We start from the raw sequence: 27,259 nt of genomic DNA on the forward strand, positions 1-27,259 counted from the left end.
TGATTTAACTTCTACATAGTGGCTTGAATAATTTCTTTGAAATCAGATAATAACTTCTACTTTGGAATGATTTATCCCATCTTTGTCAAGTAGTACCAGTATTGGGTATTATGTTAACATTCTAGAGTTAGGCTTTAACTGTCAAATAATATTAGCACTCTTCAAAATTTCATTCATTTTATAAGAAACATCTTCCAGAATGTCATTATAGTAATTCAATGTGATCATATATTTCTTTCAGAAGATCCATGACAACTTAAACCTGCTTGTTTAATGGCGAGATTTTCTGACATATTTTAAGGTTTGTAAAAATGGTTCAAATGTGATTGGTATGATAAGTAAACATCTCCTTTCCCATAGGTGATATTCACTATTTTGTACTTAACTACTAATTGCTGCTTCAGGAGATGATTGAGAAACATGTTCTGGGGATCATGTACCCAGGATTTGAGCATGATAGACATACTTACCTAATACCTGATTCAGTTACACTATTAGACCTATTGAAATCATATTATTTTAAAGTAATACTGAGGAGTGATTCCAGTGACATCAAAGAATTATAAAACCCACTTTTAATTCTGAGGGAAAGTGATATACATTTCATAGATTCAGAATTAACTATTGGCAATAGTTTGGTTGTAAACAGGCAACATGGTTGATTTTTAAAAACTAAAATTTTGAACTAGTCATTGTAAGCACTGCCCCCTTTGAAAAGTCACTCTGATGGATCCTCAGCTGTTTCCTTTCTTGTGAGAAGACAAGTACTGTCAACCAGATAGTCATTAGACAGGGAAAAGTATGAATTAATACCAATGTCTGAGGTCAAGGTAGTGACACACAATAAATTTTATCCTCTTTAAAAAATCAGAAGCATCTCTATGAATTGCTTTTTTTCAGTTTATTTCTATTTACCTACTTATTTATTTAGATTGTATAGCTGATGTACAGAGGGTTACAATTTTGTATTTCAGGTAATGAATACATTTCTTTCTGAACAGATATCATGGGACAAAGGGTGAAAAATGATTAAGTGATATTCATAAGACAGGTTGAAAATGAACTATACGACTTGTGGGGGAGGGGAGGGTCCAGAAGGAAAAACAAATCTGGGAAAAAATGAAGGAAGACATGAATCCTTGTTTTAAAATGTTTAAATGGCCAAGGAGCCAAATGTCTCACACCTATATTCCTAGCTACTCAGGGCATTGAGGTCTGATGATTAGGGCTTGAAGCCAGGAAGAATAGTCCATGAACTGACCACAAAAAGCCTCAGATGCAAGTGTGGCTACAGTAGTATACTACTTGAGCAAAAAAAGCTGAGAACAATGCCCAGGGCCAGAATTCCAGCTCCAGGACCTGAAAAAAAAAGCTTAAATGTCCTACATACATCTCAATAAAAACTTTGACTGAAAGAAGATAAGTGAGAAAAGTCTGTGTCTCAGAACTTGGAAATATTTTAACCATGAATAATACACAGATGACAGCACAGAGTACAAAAGGCATGGCTGATTATGTCACCACTGATTATGAAACAAGGAGATATTTCAAACCCAGGTGCCCTGCATTTACAATTTTGCAGAAGGCCATCTTGTTGCTCTGCAAAGTTTTATGAGCCAAGGGTAATGAGAGAAATAAAATACTTTTGGCCACATTTTTGAGTATCAGAAAGTAATGTGTAAGTTTACTTTCAATCATTTGCAGAGCCTCTTGACCATAACTGAAGAAAAAAATCACCAGTGTGCATGATTTTGACACTCGGATTTTTGACTGTGTTGAGTACAACTTTCCTTAATATCAAGAAATGACTTTTCTGTATAATTTTTATTGTAATTAATAGAAGGGTTACATTACATTCGCCAGATGGAAAGTGCATTACATCACATACATTGATACCCTTTTTCCTGTTTGGTCCCCATTTCCCTCCCCCCAACCACCACCCTCATCTTGTTTTCTCCCCTTTTCTATCCAATTTCAAATAACCAAATACACATATATCCAATATATCAGATAACAAAGTGACATACTGTAACAATATGACATAACCAAGGGAAAGCAAAAGAGATGAGAGATAACATAGCACATTAAGGACAACAATCACTCATTATATGGCTTTTGTTTCTATATCCTAGAGGTCCTTTCATTTAACATCATACTGTATGGCCTTATGTATCTAGGTTTTTCTCTACTGCAAATCTCTGCTAGAAGAGTCCAAGGTTTCTACTGATTATGGCAAATGAGGGAAACATTGAGCCTATGTTCCTTTGAGTCTGGCTTACTTCACTTAATATGATCTTTTCTAAGACTTTCCATTTCCTAACAAATGGGGCAATGTCATTCTTCCTGACAGCAGCATAAAATTCCATTGTGTACAAATACCACATCTTGTTGATCCACTCATCAGCTGAGGGACATCTGGGTTGGTTCCATATCTTTGCTATGGTAAATAGTGCTGCAATGAACATCGTTGTGCTACTGGATTTAGTATATCCTTCTTTCTGGACCAGTGGGTAAATGTCAAGTACTGAAATTGCTGGGTCAGAGGGGAGCTCTATGTTTAGCCTTTTGAGGAACTGCCATACTGCTTTCCATAGTGGTTGAACAAGTTTGCACTCCCACCAGCAGTGTAGTAGTGATCCCTTCTGACCACATCCCCTCCAGCATCTGTTGTTATTAGTTTTCTTGATCCTGGCCATTCTAACTGGAGTGAGGTGGAATCTTAGAGTTGTTTTGATTTGCATTTCTTTTATGACTAGAGATGTTGAGCATTTCTTCATGTGTCTATAGGCCATTTTTGTTTCTTCTTCAGAGAAGACTCTCTTTAAGTCTTTGGCCCATCTTTTAATGGGATGGTTGTTACTTTGGAGATTAGTTTTGGATTGAATCAATTTTTTGAGCTGTTGATGTACTTTAGATATGAGGCCTTTGTCTGTTTTATGATTAGTGAAGAACTTCTCCCATTCTGTAGGCTTCCTAATTAATTTACTAGCTATGTCCTTTGCCATACAGAAGCTCTGCAGTTTAATGCAGTCCCACTTATCCAGCCTTTCTATGATTTGTTGTGATTCTTGGTCCTTATTAAGAAAGTTTTGACCTCTTCTATTCTATTTCTTCAAAGAATGACATTGGGATATTGATGGCTATTGAGTTGAATTTGTAGATAGCCCTTGGCAAGATTGCCATTTTCACGATGTTATTCTTCCAATCCAGGAGCATGGTAGGTTTTTCCATTTCCTCAGTTCTGCTTTAATTTCTTTTTTCAGGGTTTTAATGTTTTCATAAAAAAGGTCCTTTACATTCTTAGTTAAGTTAATTCCTAGGTACTTTATTTTCTTTGAGGTTATTGCGGAAGGAGTTGCTTTCCTAATTGTTGTCTTGTTCCGCTCACTGTTGGCATAGAGGAAGGCAGTTGACCTTTGAGGGTTAATTTTAAACCCTGCTACCTTTCCAAAGTTTTGAATCAGCTCAAGAAGCTTGGGAGTGGAGTCTATAGGATTCTTTAAATACAGAATCATGTCATCTGCAAAGAGGGAGAGTTTCACTTCCTCGTTCCCTATTTGGATCCCCTTTATGCTTGCTTCTTGCCTTATTGCACTGGCTAGGAATTCTAATACTATGTTAAAGAGGAGTGGAGCGAGTGGGCATCCTTGTCTCGTTCCTGATTTTAGAAGGAATGGCTTTAGCGTTTCGCCAGTAAGTATTCTAGCTGTGGGTTTGTCATAGACTGCCTTTATTATACTGAGGAATGTTCCATGGATTCTTAGTTTCTCCAGAGCTTTTAACACAAAGGGGTGTTGGATCTTGTCAAATGCCTTTTCCGCATCTATTGAGACAATCATGTGATTCTTGTCCTTGCTCCTGTTGATGTGTTGAATTATATTAATTGATTTGTGTATGTTGAACCAGCTTTGCCTCCCTGTGATGAATCCTGTTTGATCATAGTGTATATATATATTTTTGATGAGTTATTGTAGAAGGTGGCCAGTATTTTGTCGAGAAGTTTTGCATCAGTATTCATCAAGAAAATAGGTCTATAATTCTCTTTCTTTGATGAATCTCTGTCTGGTTTGGGGATGAGGGTTATACAGGCTTCATAGGATGAGTTTGGCAAAGAGCCTTCGTTTTCAATTTTATTGAAGAGCTTGAGGAGTATTGGTGTGAGCTCTGTTTTGAAGACTTTATAGAATTCAGCTGTGAATTCATCTTGCCCTGGGCTTTTCTTAGGTGGAAGTTCTCTTATTGACATAAGAAATGAGTTATTTTTATTGGCAGCTATGTCATTACCTTAATTGGTGACTGTTACCTGCACATATTGTAAATTATAAGAATGTATAATTTTTATTTATGTTAAAAACAGATGTTTAAGTCTCTGAAATTTGCTTTGTTTGCAGGTTAAATGCCACAGCCTAGCTTCATAAAAGGCTGTGTACGGGGTGGGGGTGAGAAATTCAGCAGGAGGAAGGAAGATGAACCAAAAGAGAATGTAATTGTAGATGAATACACTGTGAATATTTTCTTTGCATGAATTAAAATAGAACAATGAAACCTGTTGAAATTGTGTGTGTGTAGGATACGGGAAAATTATGAGGGGATTGGTTTCATCAAAATATATTGTATACATAAATGGAGACACACAAGCTCATGCAAACCCTCTTCTACAACTAATGTATGCTAATAAAAGACATTTCAGTGAAAAGAATGCACAGCTTCCACGTCTCTACATGACTGAATGTCAGAGCACATGAGCACAGTTTTACTCATTACTGTGGCTTGCAGCTACAGGAGCTCTCCACTTAAAGCTTGCTTTTCTGCCACTGATGTCTAATAAAAAAGACAAGAAAAACATTTCTCAAAAAAGAAATGCAAAGATCTATATTTAATATTTTTACTCATAAGCAAACAGTATTATCCACCACATTATGCCCCAAATCTGAGATTTCTTAATTGCTTTATTTCTTAAAGTAATCTATCCCATTTGCCAGAACCTAGTGAACAGCAGCGAACAAAACCATTCCAAGTAGCTGAGTGTCTGCAACGAGGTTATATATTATAACAAAAGGAACATATAATGAAATTGATTTAATTAGAGGAGGTTAACATCCTCGAAATAATGATAGTGCTTTTCTGTAAGGACACTATTGCATTACTGCTTTGCTTCACTAAATTAAAACCACTATCAAGTTGGTAGTAAATTTTGAAGTGCGCAACTAAGAGAACTGTACAGGCCAGGAAGAGGCCAGGAGCTCAGATATTTCAAAAGAACAAATTAGACACAAAGTTTAAAAATCTGCTTTTAAACAGAAAACTCTGAAAGTACATCAACATTTCATCATTTTTTTAACACTCTGTTCTAATGATTCAGCTAATGTGCAGCTGTGAAGGAGGAAATTTTAATGATGCTAAAAGGATTCCACAGTTCAAGAATACTTGGACTGTGGACTACTCTACCATAATTAGAATTGCTTGAAATGAGTTTTTCCTATGTCTCTTTTCTAAATGAGTGCTTAAAACACCCTGGTAAATAATGTGGATTGAATGCTTTTGGAAGCATTTTTGAAAATGATCATCCATCTTTTATTGTCTTAGGAAGATGAATGAATGAGTTACTTGTTCTTAAAATCAGAGCTTATATATTTGCTCTGTGTATATATACACACATTAGTCAGTAATAACTGGATATATGCACATATATGCATACATTATACAGAAATAAATAATCAAGTATCATCTTATGATCAAATATCATCTTTGTATTAAGAAGAGTTTTGTCTTGATTAGTTCTTTTGGATATTTTTATTATTTTAAGTAGTTATATTATTTTAACAGTGTGGCACTTGCCAAAGTAGTTTATAAATACAGGGTAGCTTGATCCATGACACTTCTCAAATTATGTGTGTTATATTTATCTCCAGTTTTATAGTTAAAACAGCATACTGCCAGATGACTCAGTACAAGATGTGTAGGTGATGGCATTTATAACATCAACTAATGGAAATGTCATAGTATTCAAGAATTGCTGCATTATAGAGTGACTAGAGGAAGATTGTAACCAATTGAAAAACTAATGGACATAGGTAAACCAAACATCACAGAGAGGTACATTTGTAAATATGTTTATGAGCATAATACAAGCAAAATGCATCCAATTCAGAAAAAGGCTGGCCACATGGAATTATATCTGATCAATGGAGTGTCAGCAGAAATGAAGCTTGAAGCAAGTAAGCTTTTTACCATTGAGCTTAGTCTCCAGTATTAATCATAAGGATTTTAGTGTCAAGTCATTAAGACAATAGCAAAAATAAACAAATAAGCAAAAGTTAGATAATATAATGCTTACCACAGATAGATCCAGAAATATAACCTGTATCTTTCCACTCTGGATCACTTTTCTATTCCATTACTTTATGAGATTAATTCAATTCACCCCAAATATTAACTATTTCATGTGCTCATTACCATTTTAATTAATACAAAGAATTAAATGAAATAAGATAAGACTTAAATCACCAGTAAAGAGGAGAAATAAAATGTAGTTATGTGAAAAATATGAGTATAAACAATGTTTTATGGATGATCAGCAGGGATTTTAAGGCTTCATATATGGTATTTCTTTGACATGAAGTACTAATCTCAGTCACTAATTGCTTTCTAACTCACTCATTTTAAATATTCATCAATATGTTACCTTCAAAATTATACACCAGAGAAATAAAATCTAAATCCACCACAATGTGCCAAAAAATAATAAAGATAGTTTAAATAAATACACTTTAATAAGCTAAATTAAAATAGGCTTACCAAGAATCTAGTATGCTTTCTCAAAAAAACACATTTATGCTAATGCTAAATAATTATAGAACAAAAAAATTTAGTGACATCAATCTTTATTTTATCTCTTTCTTCCTGCCATCTTTCCTTCTTGTCTCCCTCCCAGCCACTGTCCTTCCCTCTAGTCTTTCTTCCTTCTATAAGTACATAAAGATATACAAGTATAGAAAGTGTTTTCCAAAGTTTTCATGGAAATATAAATCTTTGTTTTCTTGGTTCATTTGGACAGACATCATTTGTTTTTAAGCAATTTTATTGAGATATTATTAAAAACATACATGTTATATATATTTAATGTGCACAATTAAATGATTTTATGTAAGTATAAATTCAGAAATATTCATCACATTCTATGTAACTAACATAACTCTCTACCTCTACAGAGTTATCATTTTTGTGTACATGTAAATGTGCTTAATTAGAAAATTTAACACCTAATCCTAAGCAATTTACAAGTGTGTAACAAATTTTTAACTACCGTTTCCATGCCTTAACATAGATCTACAAAATTTAACATAAATCTACAACTGAAATGTTGTACATTTGTATGTTATTACTCAATCTGTATTCTTTCCAAACTCTGGAAATATTCTAATTATTTTAGCATGTTAGATTCCATATGTATTTATTATATACATCATAGAACACTTTTCTTTCTGTGTCTCATTTATATCATCATGTTGATGTGCATTCATTCCAACCTTGTTATTGAAAATAGTTTTTCAATGAATATTCATGAGAAAATTCAGGTATCAGTTTAATTCTTCTATGGCTTTATCACAAAATACTTCTAATTGTATTTTTGATGAAACTTCATCCTGTAGTTTACGTCCAATGTCCTAATTTACATTATCATCAGCTGTGTACAACGATTCCCTTTTTTCTACTTCCTTGCCAACACTTGTTATCTTTTGTCTTTTTTATAACAGCCATTCTACCAGTTATGAAGCTATGTCCCCTTGGATTTTGATTAGCATTTCAATAATTAGCCATGCTAAACCATTTCTTCTGCCTTTTAGCATTCAGCAATTTGTTTCTTGAAAAACGTCTTAGTCTTTTTCATTATTAATCAAATTATTTGTATTTTATATTGAATTATTAATGTACTTTCTAAGCATATCCATTGAAAGGCTTTATTGGTATAAGATTTATAAATTCCTAGCTTGGTTTGCATTTTGTTTATTTTGACATATGGAAGCTTTTAAGGTTGATGTGATTCCTCTGGAGTAACTTTACTTATGTTTCCCATACTCTCATTGCCCTAAACAAAAATTCATCAAGGCCAATGTTGACAAGGTTTTCCCTGGTGAAGGAGAGAGACAGAGTAAACAAAAAGTAATAGAAAATGTTATTGTATCCAAGCATGGTACAAATGTGCATGGAAATAGCATAATGAAACCTCACAGAATGATCAATTTAGGCTAATAATTCTTAAAAAGGGTTTTCTTAAGATTTCCTTTTTTATAAAACCATCCTGTTTTATAATACCATCTTTTCTGGAGTTGATTTATGTATATTAACTGTGATGAGGACGTATTGCTATTCTTTTTATTATGGCTGTTCTTTTTCCTCAAACCACATTTTGAAAAAGACTGTCCTCTCCTGCTGTACATTCATGAGCACCCCCAGTGAAGCTCATTCCCTGGCGTAGGAATGGTGTTTTCTAAGATCTCTGTTCTGTCTCACGGACCTCTATGTCTTTATTTCAATACATTACTATTTTAATCTCTATTTTTACATACAAAATCATTCTGAAAATAAGAGGTGATACTTCCATCAGTTTTTATTATTTTTCCCCAATTCCTTTGATTATCTGGATCATCCTTTATGACTATATTTGAGCTTTCAAGTTTTATTTATTTGCATCTTTCTATATAAAATGTGATTGAATATGTATATATGAAAGATATTGCTATGTATTTTTCTCCTTTTGTTTTAATCTGACTTTAGATTGAAGATGATACTGGAGTCATAAAAATGAGTTAGGAAGTATGAATTCTACTATTTTGATAAGAATTCAATGAACATTTAAGTCATTCTTTGACTTAACTACATGTAGTCCTGGGCATGTCATTGTAGGGAGGCTTCCTGTTACTAATTCTGTCTCCTTGTCTGTTATTTTACTATTTAGGCTTCCTAACCTTCATGTTAATTTATTCCTATTTTTGTGTGTAAAGGAATTTAATAATGTCTTCTTTTATGCTATCTGTTATTATATAATTAATTATAACAAGCTCTATGAGAAGGTTTAACTTATGTATCAATTCATGTTTTTACTAGGCATGGTGCTGAGGAATATAACAATGTTTTTAATATGAACAATTCTATATTTTAATTTTTAAAAACCAAGAGTAGCCCTGTACCCGTGGCTCACACCTTAAATCCTAGTGACTCTGGATTTGAGATCTGAGGATTGCAGTTGGAACTGGCCAGGGCAGAAAGGTCCCTGTGAGAATCTTATCTCCAATTAACCACTTGAAAGCTGGACTGTCCCTGTAGCTCAAATGGTAGAGTGTTAGCCTTTAACACACAGAGGTACAGGGACAGCCTCCAGACTCTGATTTCAAACGCCACAAAAAATAACCAAAAAAGGGGAAAAGTTTAATGTTTTAAAGATACATTGGCTTTATTGATTACATTGTGCATATTTTATTAGTTTCATACAAAGATGAAACAATTTCCATGTATCAAGCTTGAACTTGCATGGAGCTTTTCTTCATGTTTTTTTACTTTATCATTTTGCTGTTGGGTGATGAACAGAGGGGCTACGATAACATTCATCAGATAGTGGGTATTTTAATTCTCGGACATTGTTACCCTTCCCATGTTTTTCTCCTACTCTCCCTCTCCCCATCCCCTCCCACTCAGCTTTTTTCCCCTTACCTTCTCTTTTTCAAATAAACAAATAATGTATATACAGTATATCAGGTACCATATTTAGATATATTAATAACATGAGATAAACCATAAGGGGAAAAGAAGAGAAAAGAAATAGCTTCACATAGTACATTAAGAACAACAATCACAAGGCTAAGCCTCTTGTTTCCATATCAGGAGAGGAATAATTTGAGTTTCCCTAGCACTTTTGGGGGCCTTTAAAAATTGGAACATTGCATGGAGCTTTTGAGAAAGGTCATAAAACTGACTCTCAAGGTTGAAGTCATAGATGGGAGAGTGAAAGCATTACTGCTTGCATCTGTGTTGTGATGTTATCAATGTCTTCTGGGAAAATGCTGCATCATTTTCTCTGAAGTGATTTTTCCATCATCTTCCTAGAAGTGGGCTGGAGTCCTCCAAAGAGTGTATTCACTGCTTGATTAATATCTATGGTCCAAGTTGGGGATTTAAAAATTGCTTTTATGTAGCACAGAGCCTATATCCATCTTTTAATTTTCCATCACAAAGTTACTAGCAAAATATGCCACTATCAATTATATTTAAAACATAGAATATCAAGCTAAAAATAATGGATAGGATTTATTTTTCAAGAGTACAATTCGCTATTATGTATTTAACATGCAACATAAGTGATCTGTTTTTCTTGTTTCCAAGTTGATATAGAAATATATGATCATACTGTAGCAGAGGGCACTATCATTCATTTTTTAAAAGAACATGTAAATATTTATTAGTATTTTAATGGTAACTATTTTTGTAAAAACTTTTTTTGTCAGTTGTGGGACTTGAACTTGGCTTGGGAGCTGTTCCTGAGCTCTTCAGCTCAAGGCGACTGCCCTGCTCCTTGAGCCACAACTCTACTTTCAGTTTTCTGATGGTTAATTGGACATAAGAGTCTCACAGATGTGTTAGGGCCCTGGCTAACTTTGAACCACAGTCCTCTGATCTCAGCCTCCTGAGTAGCTAGGATTACAGATGTGAGCTTCCACACCTGGCTAAACCATTTAAAAAAATAAAAACACTTTTATAGTTTGAAAATGTGTCCTGAACTGCTAGATGTCTAACCCATGAAACTACATCACTGTTCCTCACTCCTTCTCTTTTAACCCTAACATACTATTTTTGTTTTGTTATTTTTATTTATCATATGACTTGATTATTTTAAAAAGTCAAAATAACTATTTAATTAGAAATTATAATACCAGCATACATCATGATATGATTGTAATTTATACAGAGCATTCTTTCATATGTGCTATTTAAATCTGCATCATATATAACTAAGAAAAATGTTCCAGTAATTAATACTATCTGCATATTTTATGTTGGCTTTTAATTCAGATATTTCATTAATCTTAATTCCTGGATCAGATCATAATGCCTGATTAAAAGTAGATTCATCAATATGTACATTTTACTTCACTTTACAGTATATCTAGATTAGGCAGCTTTGGGTTATATCCTGATGTCTATTTGCAGTGGAACAACTATCTCTCCCTTTGTTTATACGTTGACTGTAGTAACACACTACATCCTTCTCTTGTATGGTACTAAATAGGGAATGAAAAAACTTAAGTTTTGGATTTATTCTATGCTGCATATTTCATGGCAAGTTTTCTTCACAAACTTCTATTCTATTATGTACATTTTTTCTGATTTTATTTTATGACTAATGTTCACATACTAATTTTATGAGTTTGTATGTTACAATGTGAGATTTCTATGAATCTATATGTCCTCTATATGTAATTGCTGTGTCCATCACCTAAAAATATGTATTATTTTGTTGGGAAAGTATTTAAGATTTTTGTTTCTGGCTAGGTTGAAATAGAAAGTGAGCTAGTATTATCATAGTCACCTTAATCTGTAACAGAACACTGTTGTTCTTCTTCGTATAAAAAATGCCCCTTGGTACCCATTGATCAACCTCTCCGTATGCACCCATTATCCCCACCTTTCCAGTTCCTTGTTGCAACTAATATTTAGCTTTATACTTCTACCATATCAATCTTCTGTGATATTGCTTGGGTACAGATGAATCAGAGGATGTCAGAGCTCTACATGACTTGAATCACTTAATAGAACATCAGCCAGGTTCATATATTTGCCACAACTTAAAGAGAAGAATCAGAGAAATGTTTATACACCAAGAACGCATACCCAAAGGTTTACTTCTTTTGGGTAGGCTCAAATTCCTACTTTATACTGACTCCCAATAAGGATACCATATTTAATTCCATCTAGTAGATGAGAACTCCTAGGACTCATTCATTCCTGTACCACCCTCCCAGGACACACCTAGGGGTATGATTTACTATCATAGTAGATACAATAGACAATCAAGATTCACAATTCCATGTCCACCCCTTCTAAGCATGATACACACATAAATCGCCTCAAATCATTTCATGCTACCTCACTTCTGGCAAGAGGCTCCGACTATGTGATGATAACAAATGCATTCAATCCACCTTCTTGAATCCCTATAATATGAACAAGGCAGCATTTCTCAAAGGTCCACATTCTAATACCTGAGATTTGCGGCAACATTTGGCTGTGAATCTCCTTATTACAAATAAATAAATAAATAAATAAATAAATAAATAAATAAATAAGTACATCAATCAATAAATAAATACATCAATAAATGAATAAGCAATTTATATCAGCCCAACATAAAAGGACAGATTAAACATACTTTCTTCCTTTTTTTTCTGGAAAGAAAGACAGAAAAGTTGCTAGCACATCAGCACAATTCAAGAATTTCACTTAGCCACAAAAACATTAAGTCCTATAGATCTTTACCTATCAACTGAAGTGCTCTGAAGTGAACTCTAGTGGGCTTCAGCAACCCAATACTCCACCTTCCTGCTTTTAACCCACATCTTCTCTCTTAGACTGGCTGGACTCATTGCCCATGACACTCATTGACAAATGTTCCATATCTGTGATATTCCCATCAGCTATGTCCCCAGAGCATCTTAGTTTCATTCGCATTACTTCAGGCATTTGTAGTTAGGAAAGGCCTGGCAGGAATCCTGACCAGGTCCTCTGATGCCTGGCTTCCCAGGTCCTACTTTGAAGTCATGGTAGAATTCTTTATGAAAAACTCTTGACACTTGCATTCTGCATGCCTGCAAAACTACATTATGCATGGATGATGCCAAGGCGTGGTGCAATGTTGAGCAATAGTCACTTCTGCTTGAATTATACTTGTAGCAGCTTCTAACTATCTAGGTACTAATGCCTTCCTTTAATTTCCCTGAATAAGCAGGGTATCCTGGAAGTCTTCCTTTTTCAAATGAGTTTATCAATATCCTGGATCCTGGGATGGGTAGAATTCTGCTAATTTCTGAAAAATCTCTCTAAGTATCTTGCCTATGGATGTATGAGGCAAAACAAATTTGATTTCCTTTTAATATTGCTATCTTCTAAAACATCATATTCTTTCTCTACAAGACTATGTTTTAGTTCTTCTACTGTGCTTTTGCTTCCAATTCTCACTGCAAACCTGTCTAAAATCAGCCAGCAACAGCCATGCCACCGGCAGAATGCTTTGATGAATCTAGATAAGATGCCACTTTTAACAAAATAATAAATTACTTTAAGCTAGTATTCTTGCAAAGTCTCAGAATTAATATTTTGCCACGATGTAAAATACATGGTTATATTTATAACCTCATAATTTGGCCTTGTCTCTGTGCTTCATGTCTGCATGTGGTGTTTTGAACTCTGATCTCTGCTTTTATCATTTTGTATCACCTCGATTTCTTCAGGTCAAAAGATTCCAAATTTCTCTATAATACAGTTTCAAAATCTTAACAGTCTCACAATCCTGTTTAGTCACAGAAATGCATGTACTTGTCTGGTACAAATTTTCTGAATTAGCTGAATTTCATGGCAAGATAAATTTTTGCCATGGCAAAAGTGCTTGAGAGATCAAATTAAGAGGAGGAATTTTTTTCAGATCTCATGGTTTTAGAAGTGTCTATCATGGCAAGAATAGAATGGAAGAAATGAGGAGTTCATATAATCATGGATAGAAAGTAGAGAAAAAGAATGTAGAAGGAAGCCATAACAACATATAACCTCACCCCTCATTGTCATTCCATATAATTAGACTCTACCTGCTACTTTTTACTAAATTCCAATAATGTCATCATATTATGAATCCATCAAAGACTAATCCTTTCATTAGATCAGTGTCCTCATGATCCCTGGTACAATGCCATACACAATTACAGAGGTAGGATTTGCTAATCTCCAGAATATTCTCAATCTGTTTCGAGTGATAGACAATAAAGACTAACCCTTACCTTGTCTTATTGTTTCATTTTTGTTAATTGTATTTTATTACCTGGGTAAAATATAGAGGGGTTATAGTTACATTCATCAGGTCATGGATACATTACTTTTTTGCCTTAATTCTATAATAATTCTTTTTTTGTTTTTTATTTATTTTTTGTATAGGGATGTTACAGTTACATTCGTCACGCAGTAGGTGCATTACTTCACACATTGATAACCCTCCTCATGTTTTTGTTCCCATTTCACGCCCCCACCTACTCCCAATGTCTTATTATTCTCAAAATAATGTTTATCAAAAATAATCTCTTATGAGGAACTGAATCTGCTCACTCTAGATGAAAATATTGAGGGTCGCTCTTATTGTTGCTATTCGTTGCTTCACACAGCAAAGATACAAAAGATTAGTGAGATTAAGATCAGTTGTATAGGAATGTTTGTCACAATTGTAGATAGACTATTTGTTTACCTCTAATTACCTCTCCTGCCACTATATTTATCAATATATTATCTTAGGCTAGAACTCATCGGTGTATTGGGATGTATTTAATCATATGTTTGCACATAATTAAATTAAACAAATATTGATATTAAGCCATTAATAAAATAATTTTATTTATTTGAAAGAATACTAGGGTGAAGGCTGTCGAATGAGATACTGATGCATTTTGAAAAATAGGATTTTCAGTCTGTCAAGTTTCTCCAGGAGACATTAAGTATAATTACTTTATTAGTAGTAACTTTTCTTGAAACAAAACTCTATTTCTCAGAATCACAATCCCACATCCTTTGCTTGCTCTTCTTATTCTGTTTTGATGACCATCCATCATCAGAATTTTATCCTAATTCTCACTTAAAAAATCATGAATCATGATATATATTCCTGTTTCATTTTTTGTTGATTACCCACAGTTCTTTTGAACTGATTTACAGTCAAGCATTTAAAATGTTTAACATTTTCTTACACTTCAAGTGCTAGTTGTCTTCCCTTAAACAGATACTGTTTCTGAGAGATAGCAATACTAAGGAAAACAACAGTGTTTAATAGAATGATCTTTAGGGATAAACTTCCTGATGTAAAACTTAAATTTTGTAAGTTATTTACAATTGTTTATCTTGGGTTCATTTACTGATTAAAAAGAAAGTAATATTATCTGCATTCATGGGATAAAAATACCTACTGTAGAATTTTGAGAAAAGTCTGGCATAAAGTTTGAACTGCAATTTTCTTATTGTTGTGTTGTGTGAGTACTGGGGATTGAAGTCTGGGATTTCTATTGTGGCTCGTCTTTCTTCATGATTCACACTCTATACTTGGATCTCATATTCTGATTAATTTAGAATGGAGTCTTGGATCAATTGATGAATAGAGTCTCTTGGACGTTTCTGCCTGAACTTGCTTTCAACGTGATTTTCAGGCTTCAGCCTCTCAAGTATTTACATTCATAGGCATGAGAAACCAGTGCCCAGCCAACATTTCCACCCTTTATATAGAGGACGACAACATAAATTTAGTAAAACTATGTGTTTAGAATACTACTTTTAAGTATAATTTTTACTGTAATTAATACAAAGTTTCAATATATTAGCCAGATAGAAGTTGCATTTCTTCACAAACCTGGCTACCCTTTCTCATGTTTTTGTCCCCATTACCCTCGCCCTTCCCCATCCTGCATCTTGTTTTCCCCCTTCCCTATCCTATTTCAAATAAACACATATAAAATATATCAGATAACAAGGTAAGATACTATAACAATATGAGATAACCAAGTGACAGCAAAAGAGATGAGAGATAACATAGTACATTAAGGACAATCACTCATTATATGGCTCTTGTTTCTATATCCTGGATGTTCTTTCATTTAGCTTCATCCTATATGGCCTTAAGTATCTAGGTTTTGCTCTACTGTAGACCTCTGCTAGGAGAGTCCAAGGTTTCTACTGATTATGACAAATGAGGAAAACCATTGAGCCTATGTTCCTTAGGGTCTGGCTTAGTTCATTTAATACATTTTTTTTCTAAGTCTTTCCATTTCCTTACAAATGAAGCAATATCGTTCTTTCTGACAGCATCATAGAATTCCATTGTGTATAAATACCACATCTTGTTGATCCACTCATAAACTGAGGGGCATCTGGGTTGGTTCCATATCATTTCTATGGTAAACAGTACTGCAATGAACATCATTGTGCTAGTGGATTAAGTATGTCTAAAATAGTGAGACTATTTTTTATGATATAGTTAGTTGAGTTTGAATTTATCAATGAAATATAAATGTACAGTCTATGTCAAATATTCAAAGCTTTGCAGATAGGGACTAATTATTTTAACTGAAAATTTGATATTTAATAATCGCAAAACAGGAATTAATAATTAAAATTCATGCATGATTGATATTCATTTCTTTCAAAATAAAATATCCTTTCAGACTGTTCTTTCTAGTTATCTGTTAAAAGCAAATATTTATGGAATATTTTAGTTACCTTATTATTACTATACATATTACATAGATTCTAAGCCTGGTTATCACATAACAAATCTAAAAATGTTGAACAGCCTATCTGACTTCCATGAAGCTGCAAAAATGAAGTTAAATACATATCATATCTTTAAATATCCCTCTTTTTCCAACATCACTTGAATATTTTTCACTTACAATTGAAACATTCCCTGTTCCCATATCTTGTCATTTTGACTTCAGATTATTCTATCTTATCTATTATATCCAATATCCCAAAACATTTTTATAAGATATGCATGGTAAAACTAGGAATCCATGGAACATTCCTCAATATAATAAAAGCTGTTTATGACAAACCAACAGCTAGTATTATTCTTAATGGCGAAAACCTAAAGCCATTCCCTCTAAAATCAGGAACGAGACAAGGATGCCCACTCGCTCCACTCCTCTTTAACATAGTATTAGAATTCCTAGCCAGTGCGATAAGGCAAGAAGCAAGCATAAAGGGGATCCAAGTAGGGAAACAGGAAGTAAAACTTGCCCTCTTTGCAGATGACATGATTCTGTATTTAAAGAATCCTATAGATTCTACTCCCAATCTCCTTGAGCTGATTCAAAACTTTGGAAAGGTAGCAGGGTATAAAATTAACCCTCAAAGATCAACTGCCTTCCTCTACGTCAACAGTGAGAGGAATGAGGCAACAATCAGGAAAGCAACTCCTTCCGCAATAGCCTCAAAGAAAATAAAGTACCTAGGAATTAACTTAACTAAGAATGTAAAGGACCTTTTTTATGAAAACATTAAAACCCTGAAAAAAGAAATTAAAGCAGAACTGAGGAAATGGAAAAACCTCCCATGCTCCTGGATTGGAAGAATAACATCGTGAAAATGGCAATCTTGCCAAGGGCTATCTACAAATTCAACTCAATAGCCATCAATATCCCAATGTCATTCTTTAAAGAAATAGAAAAGGCAATCCAAAATTTCATATGGAATAATAAAAGACCCTGTATAGCAAAAACACTTCTTAGCAGAAAGAACAGCACAGAAGGAATTTCAATACCAAACTTTAGACTCCATTACAGAGCTATAATCAGCAAAACACCTTGGTACTCGCACAAGAACAGGCCTGAAGGCCAATGGAATAGAACTGAGGACCCAGATATTAACCCACAGACCTATGGCCACCTAATCTTTGACAAGGGAGCCAAAAATATAGAATGGAAGAAAGATAGCCTCTTCAACAAGTGGTGCTGGCAGAACTGGTTAAGCACATGCAGAAAACTAAAGTTGGATCCTTCTTTGTCACCCTGTACTAGAATTAACTCCAATTGGATCAAAGACCTCGAGTTAAAGCCGACACTCTGGAAACTTTACAAGAAGGAATAGGAGTTACACTAGACCTCCTTGGCACAGGTCGAAACTTTCTTAATAAGGACCAAGAATCACAACAAATCAGAGAAAGGCTGGATAAGTGGGACTGCATTAAATTTCAGAGCTTTTGTATGGCAAAAGACATAGCTAGTAAACTAATTAGGAAGCCTACCGAGTCGGAGAAATGTAAAATATATCAACAGCTCAAAAAATTGAATCAATCCAAAAACAAGTAACAACCACCCCATTAAAAGATGGGCCAAAGACTTAAAGAGAGTCTTCTCTGAAGAAGAAGCAAAAATGGCCTACAGACACATGAAGAAATGCTCAACATCTCTGGTCATAAAAGAAGTGCAAATCAAAACAACTCTAAGATTCCACCTCACTCCAGTTAGAATGGCCAGGATCAGGAAAACTAATAACAACAGATGCTGGAGGGGATGTGGCCAGAAGGGATTACTACTACACTGTTGGTGGGAGTGCAAACTCGTTCAACCACTATGGAAAGCAGTATGGCAGTTCCTCATAAGACTAAACATAGAACTCCCCTATGACCCAGCAATTCCACTACTTGGCATTTACCCAACCATCCAGAAACAAGGACATACTAAATCCACTTGTACAACGATGTTCATTGCAGCACTATTTACCATAGCAAAGATATGGAACCAACCTAGATGTCCCTCAGTTGATGAGTGGATCAACAAGATGTGGTATTTGTACACAATGGAATTCTATGCTGCTGTCAGAAAGAATGACATTGCCCCATTTGTTAGGAAATGGAAAGACTTAGAAAAGATCATATTAAGTGAAGTAAGCCAGACTCAAAGGAACAAAGGCTCAATGGTTTCCCTCATTTGTCATAATCAGTAGAAACCTTGGGCTCTCATAGACATTTGCAACAGAGCAAAACCTTGATACAAAAGGCCATATAGTAGGACGCTAAATGAAAGGATCTCTAGGATATAGAAACATAAGCCATATAATGAATGATTGTTGTCCTTAATGTACTATGTTATCTCTCGTCTATTTTGCTGTCCCTTGGTTATCTCATATTGTTACAGCATCTCACTTTTTTACCAGATATATTGGATATATTTGTATTTGGTTAATTCAAATTGGATAGGGAACAGGGGAAAACAAGATGAGGGGTGGGAATGTGGGGGAGGGAAATGGGGACCAAGAATGTGAAAGGGTATCAATGTATGGGAATTAATGCACCATCTGTCTGGCAATTATCATGTAACCCTTCTATTAATTACAATAAAAATATATAAAAAATAAAGTAAAATAAAATAAATATGCATTGTAGATTCAAGTCTTAAGACTTCACATTCCCTTACAGAGGTATAGAACATTGGGAACTGGAGAACTCAGTGGGAATTGAGTTTCTGAAATGCATTTAAATTTCAAGTATTATCATATAATCGTGTATTAATAATAAATGTTATTTCAGATATACAGATGTATTTGTTCACTGTGAAAAAAAATTTAAACAAGAACAAGAAGAAACTTTGGTGTATTTTTGTAGAAGTCTTCATAGAATCAATAATTAAATTCATGAGTAATTGGATTCTTTTTAAATGATAATTTTCAAGTACTTACATCTGTTCTAATTAGAAATGAGTTATTTCAAGAATTATTTAGGAGTTGCTGTATTTCACATATTTTCAAATGAGCCGATTAAAGCACAAATATTTGAATCATTATTGTTGATCTCTGCGCATAATACTCACATCTGCTTTCTATTTTTACATATATTTTATATGGCACAATATTTATGTGTATTTGTAAAACAATTACCATTTTTCTGTTCACCCTTATTAACAGAGCTCCTATTAAATTTGTGGACAATACTATCTAATGTTATATATGTAATGTTATATGATGTTTTATATTGCATTTTCCACAAATCTCAACAGTATATGTAAACTAATATGCAGAAGATATCCTCATGTATTAATTTTATTTTTACATATAGATGTACAGTTTTGTACAGTTTTATTTTGATCTTGTTTTTTCTTACAAGAGATTCTCCAGAAGGTTATTCTCTAAAATGTAGTTTAAAGTAAGCCATAGAGACTATAATAAAGACATAGCAGCCAATTATGAATGAAGGGTTAAAATTCTGATTTGAGCTGGATTCTGAAAGATTATTGCTGATAGATTCTATGACAGAGTTTCTTTGTCTCATGATGTTACCTCATAGAAGAATTTCATCCTGGTAAAATGCCAATGTCCTATTTGTTTGGATGTCCTGTGTTTGGCACATCTGTTTGTATGTGAGGCATTATGAGGAGGGAGGCCAAAAGAAAATTGTCATAATGCACCTGTCCATTAGTGAGTTGTCATGCCCAGCAGAAACTTTCTGGCACCATCTGGTAATAATCTTATGCCCTGAAGCATGAGAATTGATGGACCTTTTAATTTTTATTTCAGCTTTTATAATTGCAGATGCTATTCTTATTCAAAACAGGATATGTTTGCCCATGGCCAAAAGTATCCAGCTCCCATTGACTTCAATGTGAGGACAGGCACAAGAAATGAACTAAAGAATTCAGGCTAATATTTCTAATTACCTTATGAATCTTAATGAGCCTGTTTAACTTAATAATATTCAATTGTGGAGCATTTCACAGTTTATTCATTTGTCATGGAAAGCATTTTGTTGAACCTGTTCAGAAAGGGTGGTGTTTCCATTACAATGTAGATTCTTGGCTTTCTGTGGCCAAGAACCATAGCATTAGTCTGGTAATTTTGTGAAAAAAAGAAATCTGAAAAAAAAAAGAAATCTGAATGGAATAGAAAATATTAGTTCTAACATTGTAGCAGACACAAGAAGTGAAAGCACCAAAAGCCTGAAGGCTTAAAGGAGTGCATAAGATGAATTTTTCACTCAGAGACAGTTACAAATTTGTACAGAATATAAAGAATAATAGCTAATTAGACTGGCCTTAATTAGCTTTGTTCTAACTTCAATGGTTTGTAAATCCCTCAATGCTGAACGTGAATCAATTTGTAAAATATACAAAGAAATTGACAACAGAAAGCTAAAAGAGATAACATGAAGCTAGATATTTGATACTAAATAATTGGCAAAAGATGGGAATGAGGCTCAAATTTAAAGGGGAAATAAAAAAGAATTAGGTTCATCAGACCCAAAACTTTGAGTTCCCATAGTCCTACATTTAAAATTTGAAATTATGCATAGTAACCAAGGCCAAGCCTATTAGCTGACAAGTATGGGGTTATGTTACATTTGCTGATATGAAACCCCAATATAGAACTTAACCACCACTGTTTGGTGAGAGGAACACTTAGTCACATTATGATTATGTATGTTATGCCACAGAATGGGAGAAACACCAATGGATAAGCAGAAATAGTATGAACAATAGTCAACAACAAAGAGAACTGATAAGAGAACTGATATCTGATTAAATATGCACACACATCCACAAAACTTTAGGAAACCTGTTTCCCTAGCATTGGAATACAGGTTTCTAGTGATTAGAACACATCGTTGTACCTTAAATAAATAACCATGATTTATCTACAATATATATCTGGAGGAAGATTTCACAATTTTTAGATTTTTCTACCTATTTATAATGAATGAAAAACAATAGTGCTTGATGCTTCTGGATATCTTTGCGCTTAAAATATAAGTCCTATTTTTTATTATTAAAGAGTTGTATCTCTGATCAGAATTCATTTTTATTTAATTTTATTGTAAAATTGATGAACAGAGGGGTAACAGATAACATAAGTCAGGTAATGAGTACATTTCTTTTTGCAAAGCATCACCCCCTCACTATTTTTCTCACTTTCCCTCCCTCCAAGATGTAAAGTTCATTTCTAACATAGTGTCTAATGATTATAACTATTAAATTGGTTCACTCCTTGTCCTGCCGTGTCTTTGATTCACCATCCCCTCCACAAATCAAATAAACTTACATACAAGACAAAAGGAACAGAAATCACAGATAGTGAACATAGATAATTAAGGGAAAAATAAAAGAAATAACTGCACACAGTACAATTGAAAAAAATACCTCTTGTTTCCATTTCTTGGAGTTCACTTCATTAAGCATTATTTTTATGGTCATCTGCACAAAGCAAGCACTTTGCCAGCCTCTCCTAAGAACACCTTTTTTGTTCTCATTGTGTGAATGCTTAGAGTTCTAGTTAGTCATGCATACCCAAATGAATCTATTTGTTTTTTACTAGCAGTTGAATTAGGTTTATAGAATCTTCTAGTTATTAACAATGAGGAAAAACATGCATTCCATGTTTCCGTGGATCTGGATAACTTTGCGTAATATAATTTTTTCCAAGTTTTTCCATTTCCTTATGGTGAGGCAATGTCATTATTTCTGATGGAAGCATAGAATCCAATTGTATGTACATATGCTACATTTTCTTGATCCATTCATCCCCTGTGGGGTGTCTGGGTTGATTGCATATCTTAGCTTTGGTAAATAATGCTACCATGAACACAGTTGTGCTGGTGGCTTTAGTGTGGGCTAGTTCATTATCATTTGGGTTAATGCCAGAGAGTGAGATTGCTAGGTCATAGGGGAGCTCTATGTTTGGTCTTTTGAGGAACCTCCATACTGCTTTCCAGAGTGGTTGAACAATTTTATTTTTCCAGTGACAGTATTGTAGCATTATCTGATGGGAATTTTTAAAAGCTTCTATCCAAGAAGAAGAAAATAAGAAATCTTGGCTCAAAGCAATTTAATTTTGGCTATTTGTTCCCCAGTGTATTAATGAGTCACCAGAACACTGTGATAGATATCTAATAATAGATATCTATAATAGATATCTAATAGAAAATGTTGTATATTAGTCTAACACTGTACTTCATAGAAATGGCAAAGTACATATTTAAGATAAAATATCTCGGCCGGGAGTTTGGCCTAGTGGTTAAAGTGCTTGCCTAGCATGGACGAAGACCCGGGTTCAATTTCTCGGTACCACATGCATAGAAAAAAAAAAAAGCCAGAAGTGGTGCTGAGGCTCAAGTGGTAGAGCTCTAGCCTTGAGAAAGTCCAAGGACAGGGCTCAGGCCCTGAGCCCAAGCCCAGGACTGGCAAAAAAATAAATAAATAAAAATAAATAAATAAAATATCTCTATGTATTCCATGAGAGTTTCACATTAACTGTAGCTCAGGGTGGCCTTGAAATTTGATTCTTAGTCTTAGTCTCCAGAGTAATAGGATTGAGAAGCAAGTGATTCGTGCTTATAAGACTGCTGGACTTGAAAGTGCATATTTGAATTAAATGTCCTTTAATAGTATAAAAGTAGTTTGCATATATTCTATCAACATGCTATACAAATCTTGAATTTCTCGTTGAAACATATAGGACAAGTAAGTTTGTGGTTCAAGATTCTGGATACCTTTAGAGTATTTGGAGGTGGTTTACCCTCTTAAATACAATGATTCATTTTTTAAAAAGAATATATAAAAACATGAAAAGTCAGTCCATTGAAAATGCATAATGAATTAATTTTAAAAAATCAGACTAATTGCACTAGGCACTTTAGGTGTATTATATAATATACACTCATAATACTCTTTTATGAACAAGACTTAATTTGATGATACATATGTCCAATACTCTATTGAGACAGTTTATTTTAATATATGCAAATTTATCTCATTTCTTAATCTAAATAACTAGAGTTCATTAGATGTCAATTTTTTGCCAACATAAACTCCTATCCATTCATATCACTTCATTATATTCCCAAACTGTCTATAAATGTCTAATGCAAATATTATCCTGATCATATTGCATTTTTAGATTAATTTATTGTATACCAATATACTTTCTATCTAGAGTTCTTAAATAGGAAATAGTACATATATATCTATATATAGTTATTATTTTCATAACTTGAAATGGTTCTTCTACATATCTTGCATAAATATATCAAAGTAACATAAAGTCTTCCTCACCATACCTCTTGCAAAATCATGCTGTATTTATTTCTAGCTATTACATGGATTTGGTACAAGTATACAAGGAAAATGTTTTACCTGTGATATGATGTTGCTTCCCTGATTAATTATTAGGTGAGACATAGGGGAAAGGAGGACATACAGAAGAAGTTTTTTTAATATAAAATATATCTGGGTAAGGAACATTATTAGATTCCCACATTTGGAAGGCACAAATACGGGGGTCAAAAGTTTTTGGCCAGCCGGGCTTCATAGTAAAACCCTGAAGAAAAAAAAAAGGAAGAAGGAAAGAAAAAGAAATTTTAAATAGGCTTGTCTGAAAATTATGGAACATTTGGTAGAACTTCCTTTCTTAAATTTTCTGAGCTTCTTCCCTGCATTCTTCAAAGATGATAAAGAGCCACTTATTTATTTATTTTGTTTAGTAACACAAAGAGATTTACAGTTAAGCCAATATTCCGTGAAGTGTTGTGGAGGGTATGCAACATCTGCAGTTCTAGAAATATATATTAAACCTATGCACATATAATTAAATATATAACTCTTTCTTCTTTCTTTTCTCTTTCTCTTTCTCTTTCTTTCTTTCTTTCTTTCTTTCTTTCTTTCTTTCTTTCTTTCTTTCTTTCTTTCTTTCTTTCTTATTTTTTGTGGGTCATGGAGCTTGAACTTGGCCTGGGCGCTGTCCCTGAGCTCTTCAGCTCAAGGCTAACACTCTACCCAGGATCCAAACCTCACTCCCCGTTTTCTAGGGTTTGATTGGAGATAAGAGCGACAGGTTCTTTTGTGCCGGGGTTGACTTTGAACCTTTATCCTCAGATCTCAGCCTCCTGAGTAGCTAGGATCACAGGCATGAGCCACTGTGCCCGGCAATATAACTGTTTCTGTACATATTAACAAACAAAAAAGGAATAGAAATTGCATTTTTCCCTTTTCAAAAGGTTCTCCTTTGCTCAAAGGAAGAAACTGCCCACACCTTTAAAAATTGCACTTAATTTCTCAGGAATTTGGCTGGCAGCATAATGTGTCAGCTCAATCTCGTTTTACAAGTCAAGATCTAAATAAATTGTTAGGTTGAAAGCATGCTTGTAATTGATTTAAGATATATTTCTTTTTTAAAAAAATATTATATTTTCATATTAAGTGAAGTAAGCCAGACTGAAAGGAACATAGGCTCAATGGTTTCCCTCATTTGTCATAATCTGTAGAAACCTTGGACTTTCCTAACAGAGATTTACAATAGAGCAAATCCTAGATTCATAAGGCTATATAAAATTATGATAAATGAAAGGACCTCCAGGATATTGAAACAAAAGCTATATAATGAGTGATTGTTGTCCTTAATGTACTATGTTATCGCTCATCTCTTTTGTTGTCCCTTGGTTATCTCATAGTGTTACAGTATTTCACCTGGTTATCTGATATATTGTATATATGCATATTTGGTTATTTGTATTGGGATAGGAAAGGGAGGAAAATAAGATGAGGGGCGGGGTTGGGGGAAGGGAAATGGGGACCAAGACATGAGAAAGGGTATCAATGTATGTGATGTAATGCACTTTCCATCTGGCGAATGTAATGTAACCCTTCTATTAATTACAATAAAAATATATGAAAAATTATTGTATTTTATTTTCAGGGTCACGTTTAGAGGGCTTACAGTTACATTCTTCAGGTAATGGGTACATTACTTCTTGAACATTGATACCCCTGCCTCTCCCTACCAATCATCTTGTTGTTCCCCTTGAAAACTTTTATTAGTGGGGATGGGAGTTTGGCCTAGTGGTAGAGTGCTTGCCTAATATGCACGAAGACCCAGGTCGATTCCTCGGTACCACACCCATAGAAAAAAGCTAAAAGTGATGCTGTGGTAGAGCTGTAGCCTTGAGAAAGTCCAAGGACAGTGCGCAGGCACTGAGTTCAAGCCCCACGACTGGCAAAAAAAAACAACAACAAAAAAAAACCTTTTATTAGTACTAATGAAGAGGAACTCCTGGAGAGGGTTCTCTAAGACAGGTATTTCTAGGCTTGACTTTGTGATGGGAAGAGAGCAGCTTTGGAATACCACAGCCCATCACAATGTGTTCGTATGGTGGGGATGGGCTGTAAATATTGGCCACTGCTTCAGTGGCGTGCATTGAGCCAGCCACTTGCTGAAACACTATGACTTCTATTTGCCTCCAGCTACTTAATAAAAAAGCTAAGCTAATCTCCTTTTTATCTCCCAGTGTGCATTCTCATTTGCCAACTTTACAGTCAACTCTCACTTATCTCAGAAGGTTATGAATGTGGTGGGAAGAGAAAAAAACTGCATCTGAGCCTTAGCTTGGATTATTAGTCATTGAACCTAGCTCCTGGAGTCACTTGCAGTTTTAGTTCAAAACGCAGCTCCATCCTGCCTCCTCAGGAATTTCAGATTTAAAAACTGAGGAAATTTCCTTTCATCATGTCTCAACATAATTACCAGCATTCTTCTCTTTTGCAAGCTTCTCTGCCCTCTTAACGAATCATACCATCCCAAATACTGTTTTACTAGTAAAGTAACATCTGGGTCCTCCCAAAGCCTTTTCTATCTAGAAGGGTTCCTCAGGAGTAATTTTTCTTGCCTTTCAACTGCCACCAAATGAATAGCATAAACTTCCAATGCAGTTTGCAGTGTTTCCCAGTAAAAGAAAACAGGTTCACATATACCACATTACAACCTTTCTGCTCCATAGCTGTTAAAATAGGAGCAAGAAAAGAGAGCATTGCAGAAGCAATTAGCAATGTTGTAAGATATGAGTGAGAAAAATGTATGAAGCTTGTCTACTGAAGCCTACAATGCACTCACTAAATGTTCCTTAAATTATTTTCAGTCATCCAACAAATCTACCAACACCTATAGTGTTATATTTTACTGTGGCATTCTGCTAGGGAGAGGGTATAGAAGATTCAACGGAGCATGAGTCTACCTTCAAGCAGTTTCTTGCCAACTGTCATCCTTGGCTTTTTCTGGTCCACCTTTTAAATGGAAACCATTGACTTTATTCCTCTTAATTATCTTAAAGTCACACAATCTTCTGTTCTTTGTACATAGACATATAGTTACACTTTTTAAAGGCATACTATATTGTTTGCTACCTGCAATTCCACTCTGGTGTAAAATTAATGCACTTTATTTTCTCTACAGTATTTAACCAATTTGCTAAGCATCATCACTACCTACAAGATAAAGTCTTTTTGGAGTTTTACCAATGTGATATAAATTCATTGTTGAACATCACACTAAGGTCTCTGTTCAAGAGTTAGAATGGATCTGATTTCTCAAAAGTAAATACATACAAATAAGGAATAGTTTGAATTATACTCTGAAAGTTTTTCCACTTTGGCAGTACTTATTTTCATTTTTTTTCAACACAGATGACATTAAAATTTTGTTTTCATGG

Source organism: Megascapheus bottae, chromosome 7 (assembly GCF_031878675.1).
Source record: "Megascapheus bottae isolate mThoBot1 chromosome 7, mThoBot2.hap1, whole genome shotgun sequence".
NCBI lineage: Eukaryota > Metazoa > Chordata > Mammalia > Rodentia > Geomyidae > Megascapheus > Megascapheus bottae.